Below are 14075 nucleotides of genomic sequence, written 5' to 3' on the forward strand. Positions count from 1 at the left end.
GAAATTCTTTACTGAATATGAGACTAATGGATTAGAATTTCATTGTTGTACATTCTATAGTTTAATAATACTTATTGTTTGTCTGTATACTCTTAAGACTAATTAATGAAGCAGAGGTTTTTTATGCATGTGGGTAAATAATGGCATATAGTTCAATGTAATTTGCCTTCGGAAGTGTGTAAAAAGTTTCAAGCTGGAGTTGGCATAGTACATCTTAAGTTGCTTGGTTTTGCATAGTACTTCTAGTTGTGTAGATTTTTTCTGTTCTACCATGATAAGTTGTTTGTCTTTGATCCCCTGCTTTTAGATTTAGCTCCCCAAAACTGACAGGTGGTGGGTGGAATATGTTGTAAGTTGAAATTAACAAAGAAATTTTCCATATTATAATACAAATTTTAGTGAGAGTTGGATGTTTAAATTCTAGCAATTCAAAATTCCTCTTTAAATTCTCAATATATTTTTAATGTTTCTTTGTTTCAGTTCTTACATTTGCATCCATAACAATGCTGTGTGGATATCAAAGTTTGTATATTATACCTAGCGTATAATACATAGTGTACTTTACTTTGTAGCATTTTCTGACTTGTATTGGTTAGCTCAAGGAAGGAAGTATCTGACATTGTGTTTAAAGGTCATTTCAGCCCCACATGAACCACTACAGTGAGTATAGCTTAGCTTTGTTTGTCTGAGAAGACATGTAGGGCAACCATTCTGTAATGTATGTAGACTTTATGATAATGTAGTATTTCTTCAGTTTTTGCACATTCTTACTGAAGTATCTTATTTCAAATTAAATTTGTAAGCTCTTTAAGGTAAAAGCCATGTCTTTAGATTTCAACGTTGTTCAAGTTTTAGATGCAGCCACTACAAATAATAAATAACTAGGAACTATGTTCATTGTTCATCTACCGAGTAAATGGTTTCTATCTTCAGCTTTGTTATTTCATTATAATTAATCTAGGTATGTTTTCTCTTACATACAGTCTCAGGGTCATTTTCTAAGCACATGAACAGCGGATATTTAAGTTAGCAGTACCACACTGATAAACAGAAATAGAAATGAACAACTCCATGAGGGGTGCAAGATGTCATTTGCAGGTGTTCTAGATCAGTTAAGACCTGCTGTTTTCTTCTTTCTCTGTTAATCATACTTTCTTAGAAAGGATTGAAAAAATGAAATGCAATTCTGAGCCGTAACTATTTACATTACAGCTATCAAGGTTACAGGTAACTTTATTATGATTCTGTGGAGCTAAAACTTAAAAATATATTTGTAGCTCATATGAGTTAGTGCAGATTTGCTGAATTTTCAGATGTGTAGAGTTTTTTATGTAGTTTTGGTCTGATTTTTTTCTTAATGTGTCTATATTTTCATAAAGAAGGGAGAGGAGTTATGCATATATAGCTCTGTTACTCTGACAATGATACTGTATGATTATGGACTGTATGAAGGTTTTGCTTCCAGTGGGCTACATGACCAGAATAGTGTATTTGAGCTAAAGCCTCATGGAGTGGCCTGCTGTACATTATCTGTGAAGCATTTGGAAGAGTTGGCATTGTACTTCCTTTCTCTCCCACCACCTTTTTATTCTTTTTCTGATAAGGTCTGTGCTGTACTGTTACGACTTTATTGTTCTGCTGCTTGAATAAGCAGGAGAAGCAACCTTTCTGAAGGAAGGGTATTTCCTTCTCTATGTTCTTGTTGATGAAATATATACAATGTAGAAGAACCATGAAGAAGTGTGTGTGCACGCAGCTGTACAAAAGAAGGATTGCCAATTCATATTACTAGTTAAATTTTTACAAGCTAGTATTGGCATTCAGTGTTATTTGCCTTGGTTAAAAAAATAAGAAAAAAGAATTACTTGCTTAAGTTAAAAACCACTGCTTGCTTTTCAATTGTGTTCTTAGGAAAACAGTTGTTCATTAATCACCACTTTGAAACTAAATGTACTCAAATTTTCTGAATAAGATTCTAAAATAGTTTAATGATTGGATCATACATATTTTTTGTGTTAAGTTGTAGAAAGTTAATCAGCGTTTAAATGAATATATTTAGCTCTACAGAGTCTGTTAAACCTATTAATAAAATGAATAAATTATATATGAAATGTATTCAATTTACATCTGTTGAACGGTCTGAATGTATTTAAAGTTCTTTTAGCCTTAGCTAATGAGGAGCAGTTGAACTACAAGTGTAGTAGCTGTTAGCTATAAGATGAAATTAGCATGTTTATTAAGCAAATGGAATTTAAGGCCACATCAATATACAACTGTCTGTTTAACATTTAGTTAACTATTTTATGTGGTCTATTCTGTATTAAGCCACTTCATCTGAGTTGCAAGTTGCAAAAGAGTTTATAAATAATTTTTCCATATTTGTTTTATTATTTCCTATCAGATTTAGTCAATGGAAGAATGTAGAATACAGTATGTTTTTAACTCCTTAGAGTTGATTCTGTTGAATACAACTCCCCATAACTTCTGGGAAAGTTATTTGGACTGTCTGAAATAATATTGTCCAAAGGAACTATTTTCAAATTATTTCGAACAATGTTCAAATTCAAATGGAACAATAATGAGCAGACAAATTTGTGGTGCACTGGATCTGTCGTGACTGAGGTATGTTTAGCGTCTTCCAAATATTTGGCTATTTTGCAAAAGGAATTCAGAGGTTTTATGACTAAAGTATGCTTTGTGATCAAAGTTAAGTCAAAACAAGTGAAGGTGTGTGCTTGCAGCCAGGAAGGCCAACTGTATCCTAGGCAGCATCAAATGAGAGGTCGTCAGTGGGGTGAGGAACATAATTGTTCACCTCTATTCTGCCCTCATGAGGCCCCATCTGGAGTACTGCATCCAGTCCTGGGGCCCTCAGTGCAAGAAACGTGTGGAGCTGTTGGATCAGGTCCAGAGGAGGACTCTGAAGATAATCAAACGGCTTGAGCACATCTGTTTTGAAGAGAGATTGATAGAGCTGGTGTTGTTTAGCTTGGAGTAGAGAAAGCTCTGGGGAGAACTCATTGCAGCCTTTCAGTAATTAAAGGGAGCTTATGAGCAGGATGGGGACTTACTTTTTACGTAGTTTGATACTGATTGGACAAGGGAGATAGCTTTAACTAGAAGAGAGGAAATTTAGGCTATATGTTACAAATAATTTTTTTATTCAGAGGACGGTGAAGCTCTGGAACAGGTTACCCTGAGTGAGAAGTCACGGATGCTGTATCTCTGAAGGCATTCAAGAACAGATTGGATGGGCCTGATCTATTGAGTGCAACCCTGCCGACAGCACAGTGATTGAAGCTTGATGATCTTAATGTCCCTACTAATCTAAGCAGTTCTATGATTTACTGCAATAGATTTAGATTTAGTGTTAGTCCTGCAAAGCAAAAGTGTAGTTTATCATACAAGTAGTAATTATGATTTATGGAATGGGGCTTCTAATTTTTTAAAATTGGAGTTTTTGTTTTGTTCTTGCTGGTTCAGCTGCAGCTGGTATGTGTTTTTTAGAATATTGCTGTTTCAAATTATCTGAACAGTTTGTAGTCAAATAATAAAACCAAATAATAAACTTGTGTGGTCTGAAGTACTTACATTTCAGTTGCCAAATTATCTCAATAGTTTTTTGGGGAAGAGGGTATTATTAGGATTTAAATTTCAGACACTGAAATTATCTTCCATAATTCTAGTCCAAAACATTGAGTGGTTACCTATCTTTAGCAGGCATGAAGGTGCATGGTATCTTTACCACTTGTCTTCACTGTAGTATCTATTTCTATAGTCTCCTGATTGATTTCCAAAGGAACTGGCATTTCTTGACTTAGAAAAAGAGCAGTCCTCAGGATCTTAACTTCATTGTAGCAACCAACTGTAATGACTTCTTGAAGTTCATTGTTTGTATGGTCATGAGTCACAAGATGTGTATCACAGAAAACTGAAATGAGGTGGAAACGTAGAATTAGTTTGCACATGGGAATCTGTCTTGTAAGGGTTCCTGCTGCTTGATTTTGTAATGGCTTGTGTTTTAGGTCTTAGCATCACTTACTGGCTTGTGTTCTCAATGTTGTACATACACATTGTAAGTACTCTTGTGTCAGCATAATAATGCTGCTGGATACATGCTATGATTCAAGGATGGTAGTTTCACTCCAAGTTGAATGGCAAAAGAGCCAAAAGAAAGTCAACATCAAAATGTTGGCCATTTGTAGTCTACTAAAACAAGGTAAAACTGGAGCCAGCATTTTTTTTTTTTTTTTTTTTTTTGGTTTTGTTTTTTCCTAGTGTTACATAATTACCAATGTTTGGGATAAAGTATAAGCTATTCTTCCCACATTTTGTAACATTTTTTGTAAAAAGAAAAGCTGTAACATTCAAGGCAGAAATACCTAGCAGATAGGAAATGATAGGTTATCTTTTGACTGTCTGTGGTAAAGAAAAGTGTGCACACAAAAAAGCTCCATAACCTACATCAACATAAACAAACAACAACAAAACACAAAGCTTTTGTCCAGGATTGTTGAAATAGAATCATAAGATTGTCAAAGTTGAAAGGGACCTTTAAAGATCACCAGGTTCTACTGCCCTGCAGTGAACAGAGACATGTACAGCTGGGTCAGGTTGCTTAGAGCCCAGTCACAAAGTTTATTGTGTTTGAAGGGCAATGTAGTTGGGTTCAGCCATTTAAAATTAGCTTGAAAGTGTAATTGGATGTTGTTAGTAGAGATTGAGAGGTTGACTGATAATATGTTAAGTCCTCTAATGTAATTAGTTGTGTCACCTCTGTAAAACAAGCTGCCTGGTCACAAGTAGAACTTTATTTTCCCAACAATCTGCTCTTATCAGCTAATGTCTATGTTTTATTTTTTTTTTAAATTGAACTACGACATATAGAATAAGCTTGTCTTTCAAGTGCATATTGAAAAAATGTTTATGTTACAGCATGTAACTGATTAAGTTTTCTGTAAAACCAAAAGAAATGAAGATAATTAGAGCACTCGATGCTGTGCAGTGTCCTCATGTTTGGAAAATAGAAGTATTTTCTGAAAAGCAAAAGAAATATGTAGCAGATAATTTTACAGCATAACTGTTTAATCAGGGTGGTTCAGCTGCTCCAATTGGACTTACGTGCATTACTGCAAGGGGTAATACTGATGGTTTTCATACCACTGGTTTTTATAATTCAATTTCTATATGAAATGTTTTTTCTCATGAGGTTTTCTCATGGCCTATTAACCATGAAATGTTAGGAAGTGCATCTTTGCTTACAACAAAAATATACAGATTATCTGTTAGGAACATGGTGGTTTTGTGCTTGTTTTGTGACACCTAGTGGAAGAGCAGAAACTGAAAACAGACCCTCTTTTGACCTGTTTTACATTATAATAAATGGCCAAAAGGAAGAGGGATATCAATCCTGTGTAGTTGTCTAAGGTCTACACTGACCCCTAGTCAATAATTTGCAGTTCACATAGGATCTTCCTAAGAAGTTATTTATGTATGGGTTGGATGGGCAGACAGTAAGGTATACTGAGAACATGTCTGAATGACTGGGTTCAGAGAGAGCAGTCAATGATGCAAAGTGTAGTTAGAGTTCAGTAAGCTGTGGAGTTACCCCAGTGTTCAATACTGGCTTCAGTTCTCTCTACTGTCTTCACTAATGAACTGGACGATGGAGAAAACTTTATCTTCAGTAGGTGTGCAAAATACTCAAAGCCAGGGGAAGTGGCAAACACACCAGAATGTTATTCTGACACCCAGAGAAACCTTAACAGGCTGAAGGGCCAAAAGGAACCTCGTGAAGTTAAACAAGTCCTGCGAGAGAGATGATCCTTCCTCTCAGAACAGGTGAGACCACACCAGGAGTACTAGGTCCAGTTCTGGTTCCACCAATTCAAGAGAAACATGAACAGACTGGAGGGAGCTCAGTAAAGGGTCACAAAGATGATGGCGGGTGTCATCCAGCAATTATTAGGGGACATCTACATTCATGTTAAGTTTTACTCTCACCTTCACAGCACTACAGGAAAGACACTGATAATCTGGAGTAATTTCAGAGGAGGGTCACTGAGACAGTCAGGATTGCACGTGTTCTTCTGAGGAGATACAGAGGAATTTGGAGAATTTTGAGACAGTAATCTTTCAGTGGTCGTCACAGCAACTTTCCCTAATATTTGCATGATGTAGCCAGGCTCTTCACAGCAGTGCACTGTGGGATAACTTGAGCTAATGTTCCGAATATGAAACAAGAGCAATTTACATAGGAGATAATAAAAATCTTTTTCCCTGTGAGAATATCCCAGCAATGCAGCTGTGGCCAAGAGAGGTTTTGCATTCTCTGTCCCTGGAGATTTTCAAGCTCTGACTGGGTAAAACCATGAAGATCTGTTCTGACAGCAGAGGTGAGATGTTGAACTTAGGTCCGTCTGAGATCACCGGCAGCCTGAACTGCACTGTGTTCAGATGGAACTTCTTGTGTTCAGTTTGTGCCTCTTGCTCCTTCTTCTGTCACTGTGCACCACTGAAAAAAAACAGTCCTAAAGAATCTAACATCATGTATTTCAAGTATTCGATATTTCTGTTGTTTGTCATAGTTTTCATTCTGATGTTCTGATGTTCCAAAGTGGATAGCTAGTGATAGTTATTTAATAATGTTAATTTACAGTTACTTGGTGATTCTGAAAAATAAGTGAAATAATTACGTTCATACATTCATACATACAAGGTAAAAATAGCCTTATGTCCTGTTAAGATTTGCAAATCAAATTAAATTGCTACTCTTCATGACATACTTTTAATGCATATTGTCGCTAAATGTTCTTTGTATGTTAGTTGTTTTCTAACACATATCCTACGTGAGCACTGTTATGGAGTCTAATTCGGCAAAAATTTTATTAGACAATTATAAAAATCAATTTCTGTTAGCTTTCATTAATCTCTCCTCTGAAAGCAACAGCATTTTTATTACCTAAGCATGAGGTTTGGGTTTTTTTGTTTTTTTGGTTTTTTTTGTGTGTGTGTGTGTGTGTTTTTCTTTTGTTTTGTTTTTGTCAGATTATGTAAAAATTTCCATCAGGAATGTTCTGTAACAAACGAACCAACAAACCATGCTCTGGATCGAACTGCTCTGCAGTTCTGAATATTTTATTTGTTTTGTATTTATAGAACTGTTGTAAATATAGGGATTTGCTACCTACCTATTACATAGCGTTACCTCAGTTCGTCACATTCTTTTCTTTATTGTAATTAATGGATTTCCCATAATATTTTTTTTCCAGGTCGGTTTCCTTGTATGTTGATCAGTATTCATCACTTCATTTCGGCTTCAGGCTGTACTTTCTGTTTGTTCCCCAGTAGTTTTGGTTTTGTAGATTAAAAAACTATGCCAGATAATTTTCTTTGTAGAATACATTATATCAGAGATGCCTATTTGAAGCAAGATTTTAAATTTTTTTAGTTAAAATTGATTTTTTTTTTTTAACTTTGAGCGTTTCTGTTAAAAGGATCATTGTGAGTTGTTTTTTGTTTGTTTGTTTTTGCAGTGTTGTATTTTGACATAATTCATTGAGTCAATCCTAGGTAAGAGGCTGGAGAATTATTTCTCTAAGAAATGCGGTGATAAGTATTTAATAATTTTAGAATATTGTCTATATGTTACATTCTAAAATGAAACACATTGTAATGATTATTTTTAAGTCATACATGGAACAAAAATAAAATACTGATGTATAAATCCAAGAAATACTATCAGAGACTACCTTCTGAGGTGCTGAGTACTATTGGGCAGGAAAAGCACTGTGGAACTCACTAAACCATGTTCCTCAGTACAACATCTAAACGTTTGTTGAACACCTCCAGAGAAGGTGACTCCACTACCTCCTTGGGCAGCCCATTCTAGCACGTCACCACTCTCTCAGATAAATATTTCCTAACAGCCAACCTAAATCTCTTCTGGCACAACTTGAGGCCATTATCTCTAGTCCTGTTGCTGTTACATGGGAGAAGAGGCTGATCCCCACCTCACCACAACCTCCCTTCAGGTAGTTGTAGAAACTGATAACGTCACCCCTAAGTCTCCTTTTCTCCAGACTAGATAATCCAGCTCCCTCAACTGCTTCTCGTAAGACTTGTGCTCCAGACCTCTCACCAGCTTTTTCGCCCTTCTCAGGCTGTGCTCCGGAGCCTCAATGTCTTTCTTGTGGTGAGGAACCAAAAACACAGTATCCGAGGTGCTCCCTCAGCACTCTTGGTTGGATCCCATATGGCCCCATGGGCTTGTGGCAGTCCAGGTGGAGAAGCACATCTCTAACTGTTTCCACCTGAATCATGGAGGGTTTATTCTGCTCCCCATCCAAGATTTGCAGGTCAGGAGGTAGAGTACCCTGAGGATAACTGGTCTGATTTTAAAGAGAGATATAAAGAAAGCATTGAGAACCACAGCCTTTTCCTTACTTTCAGTGGTCACAATCACTGTCACATCCAGAAAGGGATGGAGATTCTCCTTAGCCCTCCTCTTATTATTAATACATTTGTAAAAAAGTCTTTTTTTTTTTTTCATTTTTTAAAGGTAATAACAGGGTACTGTAAGTAAATATGTGCTTTTTAAAGATTATGTAACAGTGAAGAAGTCACATGAGAAAGAGAACAAGGTTAAAATGAGTGTTGTCTAGCATGATTCTGAATGTCAGGTGTGTGTGGTAAAATATTAGTTGTCATTGCATCCAACGTAATACATTTCTTTGATGTTTCATTGCTGGCAGTGATGTCTGTTAGTGTATTTTTTAATCTTACAATTTTTTTTTTTAATTATTTTTTGTACTCGTTTTCAGTTATTAAGCTCCTCGATTCAGCATTTAGTTGTTTGCTCTTTTTTCTTTTTCTTCTGTTCTTTGCTGTATGCTTAGCTTGTATGTGGTTTAATAATTAACAGTTTACCTGAGATACTGTCTATGACAAGGCTGCTAAGCATCACACCTGCAATACTGCTGACATACATCCAACTTTCTGGGCTGTGGGGATAGCCCACAGTTACTAATCTCCACTTCCATGTTCTGTAAGGTGCCTTCTTTGCCGGCAGATGCTTGTTTTCTTCTTAGCCAATCTTCATCTTTCTGTCATAGAGTCACAGAATCATTGAGATTGGGAAGGACCTCTAAGATTTAAAATACACATTCCGAGGAAGATTCTTTTGGCCAAATTTGTATCATTGCAAACAATACGAGTTGAGAAGTTAAGACTCTGTTTTTCTTACCAAAAGCCTGAGAATAGTTAATCTCTCCAAACTGGGGAAAAAGTGATATTGAGGAGTTGGAGGATCTGAGGATTTAAAAATTCTTTGAATTTAAAAAGATGTGTTCATTTGACACCTGCCAAGATTTCTGCAAAACTCATAGGTATTGGCCACTTCAATGGCAGAGTCAATCATATAATACTTGCTGGGATTGGCTGGAGAATTGCTGCTACATGCAACGCTGAGATTGTCAGAATGTTTCCTGAAAGAAAATATGTATGCTCTACCAAGGCAATAAGAGGCCAGCTTTTGAAAACGCTGTGCAAGTCATCACAAGATACGGGGTGTTACACTGCTTACAAACATAATTTTCTATACTAATTTCTATGTTGGTTGTTTCTTAATCAAAGTTTGGACCACTTCATTCACGGTATTTTTAAAATATTTAAGTAGGTCTAAACATACTCATCAACTGCAATGCTTAGTGATCCAGGTTTCTTTGACAGCTGTTGTGGAGTCTCTCAATCCCTTATTTTCATATGAATATTAATAATCTTTTATATCTGTTTATATCTGTTACACGTAATAAATTCAAATCTGTGATTTTATGTTTGGTTGCACCATCCATAGACAGATGATGTATAAGGATTTTTTTGAAAATTTACAACAATAATTTTGCTTCCTGTCAGCTTATTGCTTTCTTTCATAAGGTTATTATTAACATGGGTAGTTTAGATTATGATTTTCATGCTATAGTGACAAATTCAGGTTTTTAGTGCAGTTTTAGTGAATGAAATTGAACTTTTTTTTTCTGTATGTTTATCCTTATTCTGGTCACATTTCAGACCAGCCTTTTGTGCCTGGAGATTTGAAAAGGCTACCATCTCCTTTCATATTACTCAAAGCATTACTGGAAAACCTTTTTAACTTAAATATTGCTGTAATTTTTAACAGATAGCTAAATTAGTCTTACAGCCCATCATATGTTTACCTAAATACATGTGAAGTAGAAGGTACATACTTTTTATTTCCATGCTGTCACTGTTCTTGTAGCACTTAGTTCTTATGTACTCTTGCTATTTCTGAATGCTATTTTTTTATCATGATTTTAAAAATTTAATATATTTTGCAAATGACGAGTGATGTGATTGAACACAATAACGCAATTTTCGAAAAAATGAAGATACTAAAAATGTTTATGAATTTCATTAAGAATTATAAACAATTTACTGAAGTATATCCAGTCTTGTTTAAAATGAAGTGAAATATATTTTTATTGCTGTAAATTTTTGTACTTCTGATCTTTACGTATGATCATTTTCTTCTCTATATTAACGTTGATGACAATTTTTTCAATAATTTATGTGCTTTCTTCTATACAGTGCACTGATTTTTGCTGTTGTTTCCAGCATTTATGGATGGTGTTTTTAAAAATCTTTTTGCTTCTCTCTGCTTTAAAGCAGGATAAGTACAATTTTCAGAAAGCCTAGAACCATTAGTTTGTATGCATTATTTCCAGCTATTTTCTCTGCTTTTCACTACTAGTTTTCAATCTTCTTTTTTCAGCCTAATAGCAGGTCCTTTACATATCATTTCCATTTTGTCTCCTGATTATTCTCTTATGTGCTTGGCCTTTTCCAATTACTCATCCATCTTTCTTTTGTTCCTTTCCTTGTCTACCACTTCTACTTCATGTTTTTTCAGAATAGTCTGTGGGAGTGCTCGGAGATACAAGGGGAACAATTTCTCAGTTGTTGACTTAAGGGTAAACACCTTAATGAACTTGTAGGGGAGCAGTTTTTGAGAAAATTATAGTCATCTTCATCTTCTAGCATGTTTACAGATCTGAGGGTGCAGTGTCACTAATCTGTATACAGAAGATGATGTTGTGAGCAATTCATGCATTGTTAAGTACTGTCTCCTGAGAAATTTATCACAGTCACAGTTAAAAAGTTTGATATTGCCAATTTCTGTTAATGAAGTTTCGTGGCTATGCCACATTAAAATATTGATGGAGTTTGTGCATTTACTAAAACTTGGTTTTGTTATAATTTTGATATTGTAAAATATTTGTATTTCAATAAGTACAGGCAAAACCTTTTTTTCTGTGTCTTATTCTCATAATTGCTGAAGTCCTTAATCTTCTGAAATTGCCTATGGGTGAGAGGGTAAATGCTACAATGATATGAAAAAAAATTTGTAATGGAAGATGTTCAATAACATGAAGTATGAATAAAAATATATGTGTCACTTAGTTTGAGTAGATGAGTGTCCCTTTCTGAGTTTATGTATGTTTGTTAGAATATATGTTTTCACATATATGCATGTGCAGAAAAACAGTATGTATTTAATATCTTATGTTTGTGTATATAGCTTGTATGTAGAACTGAATCAATTCTACTAGCATTCAGTGATTTGACGTCTAGAAAGCATGAGAGAAACAGAGGATATGTGGGAGAAGTTCTGCATGAATTTTCTCTGGTATAACTGTGATAGTGAATTATATCCTAAGAACAGGAATTACAGAGTTCCAGAAGACAATATTAACTTCTTAAATCAGCTTGATGATTTGGAACTGTCACTTAGAGCTGATTTGCTACTTGCAAAGGGAACATTCATTTTTTTGAATAGCCAGATCTACCAGGTGAGAGATCTTCCGTATCTCAGGATGGAAGTTGAGGCCTCAGGCTCATTAGAGCTATCAGCTAGTGTGTCTCAATGGCCTTAGCAAAGATTGGCCCTGTCCTGTTCTGTTTAAACAGACTTTGGCATCTGCAAGGTTCATCTGCTTCAGTGACATTGAAGGGAATATCACAGACTACTTATGAAAGATTATTTATTGAAAAATGAGAACTGCACATAGCTTTGAATGTCTGTTCTTTTTGTCAGAGTGCTTCCTGTCTCTAATGCATCCTTCTGCAACACAAATGCACTTAGCAAGCTCCAAATTGTGACTGTAAAACTTAGTTCAGATTAATCAGTACTTAGATTTTAATTACAAACCAGTAGGTACTTCTACAGCAGAACATGCTCAGTTTCATTGTTGTTGTTGTTTAGTTCTGTATCTCTTGATATTTGCTAAACTGCCTGCTGTCTTTGAGATCACAGCCATTCATGTAAATTAACATTGCTATGACCTTTTCTTTATAAAATTATTAAAACTGAAGTACCAGTGATCATACTCGAGATCTTTAAAGTTTCAGGTGTAAAAGGTAATGAAACGTGTTTGACTGTAGTTTTTGGTTGTGGTCTTCCTTAGACTATTGACTGTCTCCTTTACTAGAGCTAAATCTTCTCTTTATATGGAGATAAGGTAGCTTTCTTGTGGCTTAGGTCTGTGGTTTCACACTAGTGGCTGGTTACATTCCACAGCATTGCTTTATCACTTCCCCTCCTCAAAAGAACAGGGGAAGAAAATATGATGAAAAAGGACTTAAGGGTTGAGATATTGACAAGGAAATTGCTCACCAATTACCATCATGGGCAAAACAGACTCAGTGTTTAATATAATTAATTGCCTATTACTAAGAGAGTAGAAGTGAGAAACTGTATATAAATGAAAATCCTTTTCCTCACATCCACCATTCTTTTCTACCTCCTTCCACCATGCAGTGTAAAGGAATGAGGAATGGGGGCAGTGATCTGTCTGCTTCTTCTCTGCTGCTCCTTTGTGGTCAGTTTCTGCTTCTGCTTCATGTGGGTCCATTTAATGGGATGCTGTCCTTCTCAAACTGATCCTGCATGGGCTCCCCACAGGCTGCAGTTCTCAAAGCACAGCTCCAGCGTGGTTCCATACCATGAGGCCCATTCTTCATGAGTGCAGTACTCCAGCATGGGTCCCTGCTACTGGCAGCTTTCCCAGCCCTCCTGCCCCACCGTGGTCTCTTCTTCACAGGCTGCAGCTCTAGCCTGGGGGCTCTGCATGGGCTGTGGCCTCCTTCAGTCACATCAACTACTTCACTGTGGGCTCCTCTATGGGTGTATATGGGTGTATGCACATTGTGGAGCGTCTGGGCTTTAAGGGGACAGGTCCATGCTCCACCATGGACCTCTACTGGACTGCTGGGAACTTCTGTTTGGCAACTGAAGCACATCCTGCCCTCTTTCTGCTCAGACCCCGGTTCCTGCAGGCTGTTTCTCCCGTTGTCTCACTCCTCTTTCCTACTAGCTGTTGTGAAGCAGATTTTCCCTTTCTCAAATTTGCCCTCCCACAAGTACAACCAGAGTTGTTCATGGCTCAGCTTTGGCAGTGGCAGGTCCCTTTTATAGCAGCTGGATCTGGTTCAGATCTGCCATGGAGCAGCTGCAGGACTTAGCTTACAGATGCCACCCCTGCAGCCTTCTACTGTCAAAACCTTGGTATATGAGCCCAATACAGAATCTAATCCTAATATAGATACGAAGTTTGCTTTTTTTCTTTAGAGGAAGATATTGCAAGATTATGAATTCTGGAGAACCCCTAAGAGTGCATTCCTGTGAAGTGTTCTTTCTTAACCTAGCCATGTGAGATATTTTTCTTCAGGACAGGTTATATTTCTCTTTGTTTTCAAGTTTTCTCTAGAAAATTTCATCCTGAAAATTTTTTCACTGAAGCATTCTGGGGAGAAAAAATTCATTTTCTGACTTCTGGAATCTGTTTTATGGCTCTGGCTGCTATCGCTATTGTGTAGACAATTGGTCTTAGCGTTTCCAAAAATGCCGTGTTGCTTTCTTAGCTTTGAACCCTTAAAGAAATATTGCTGGTGCTGTGTTTATTGTTGATGTTATTTGGTTTTTGTTTTCATTTTTCCCTGATTTGGCAATATCAGAGATAGACATACCAGAAAAACATGCATCAACAAAACAATTTATT

General features: G+C 36.3%; 1 protein-coding gene across 5 annotated transcripts in view; it reads left to right on the forward strand.

The window, feature by feature from the left end:
* The window catches only part of RFX3 (regulatory factor X3), a 124671-nt gene that overhangs the window by 7434 nt on the left and 103162 nt on the right, over positions 1-14075 (forward strand). The window lies entirely within an intron of this gene.

The sequence above is a fragment of the Tympanuchus pallidicinctus genome, unplaced genomic scaffold (assembly GCF_026119805.1).
Source record: "Tympanuchus pallidicinctus isolate F22 unplaced genomic scaffold, pur_lepc_1.0 scaffold4, whole genome shotgun sequence".
In the NCBI taxonomy this organism is placed as follows: domain Eukaryota; kingdom Metazoa; phylum Chordata; class Aves; order Galliformes; family Phasianidae; genus Tympanuchus; species Tympanuchus pallidicinctus.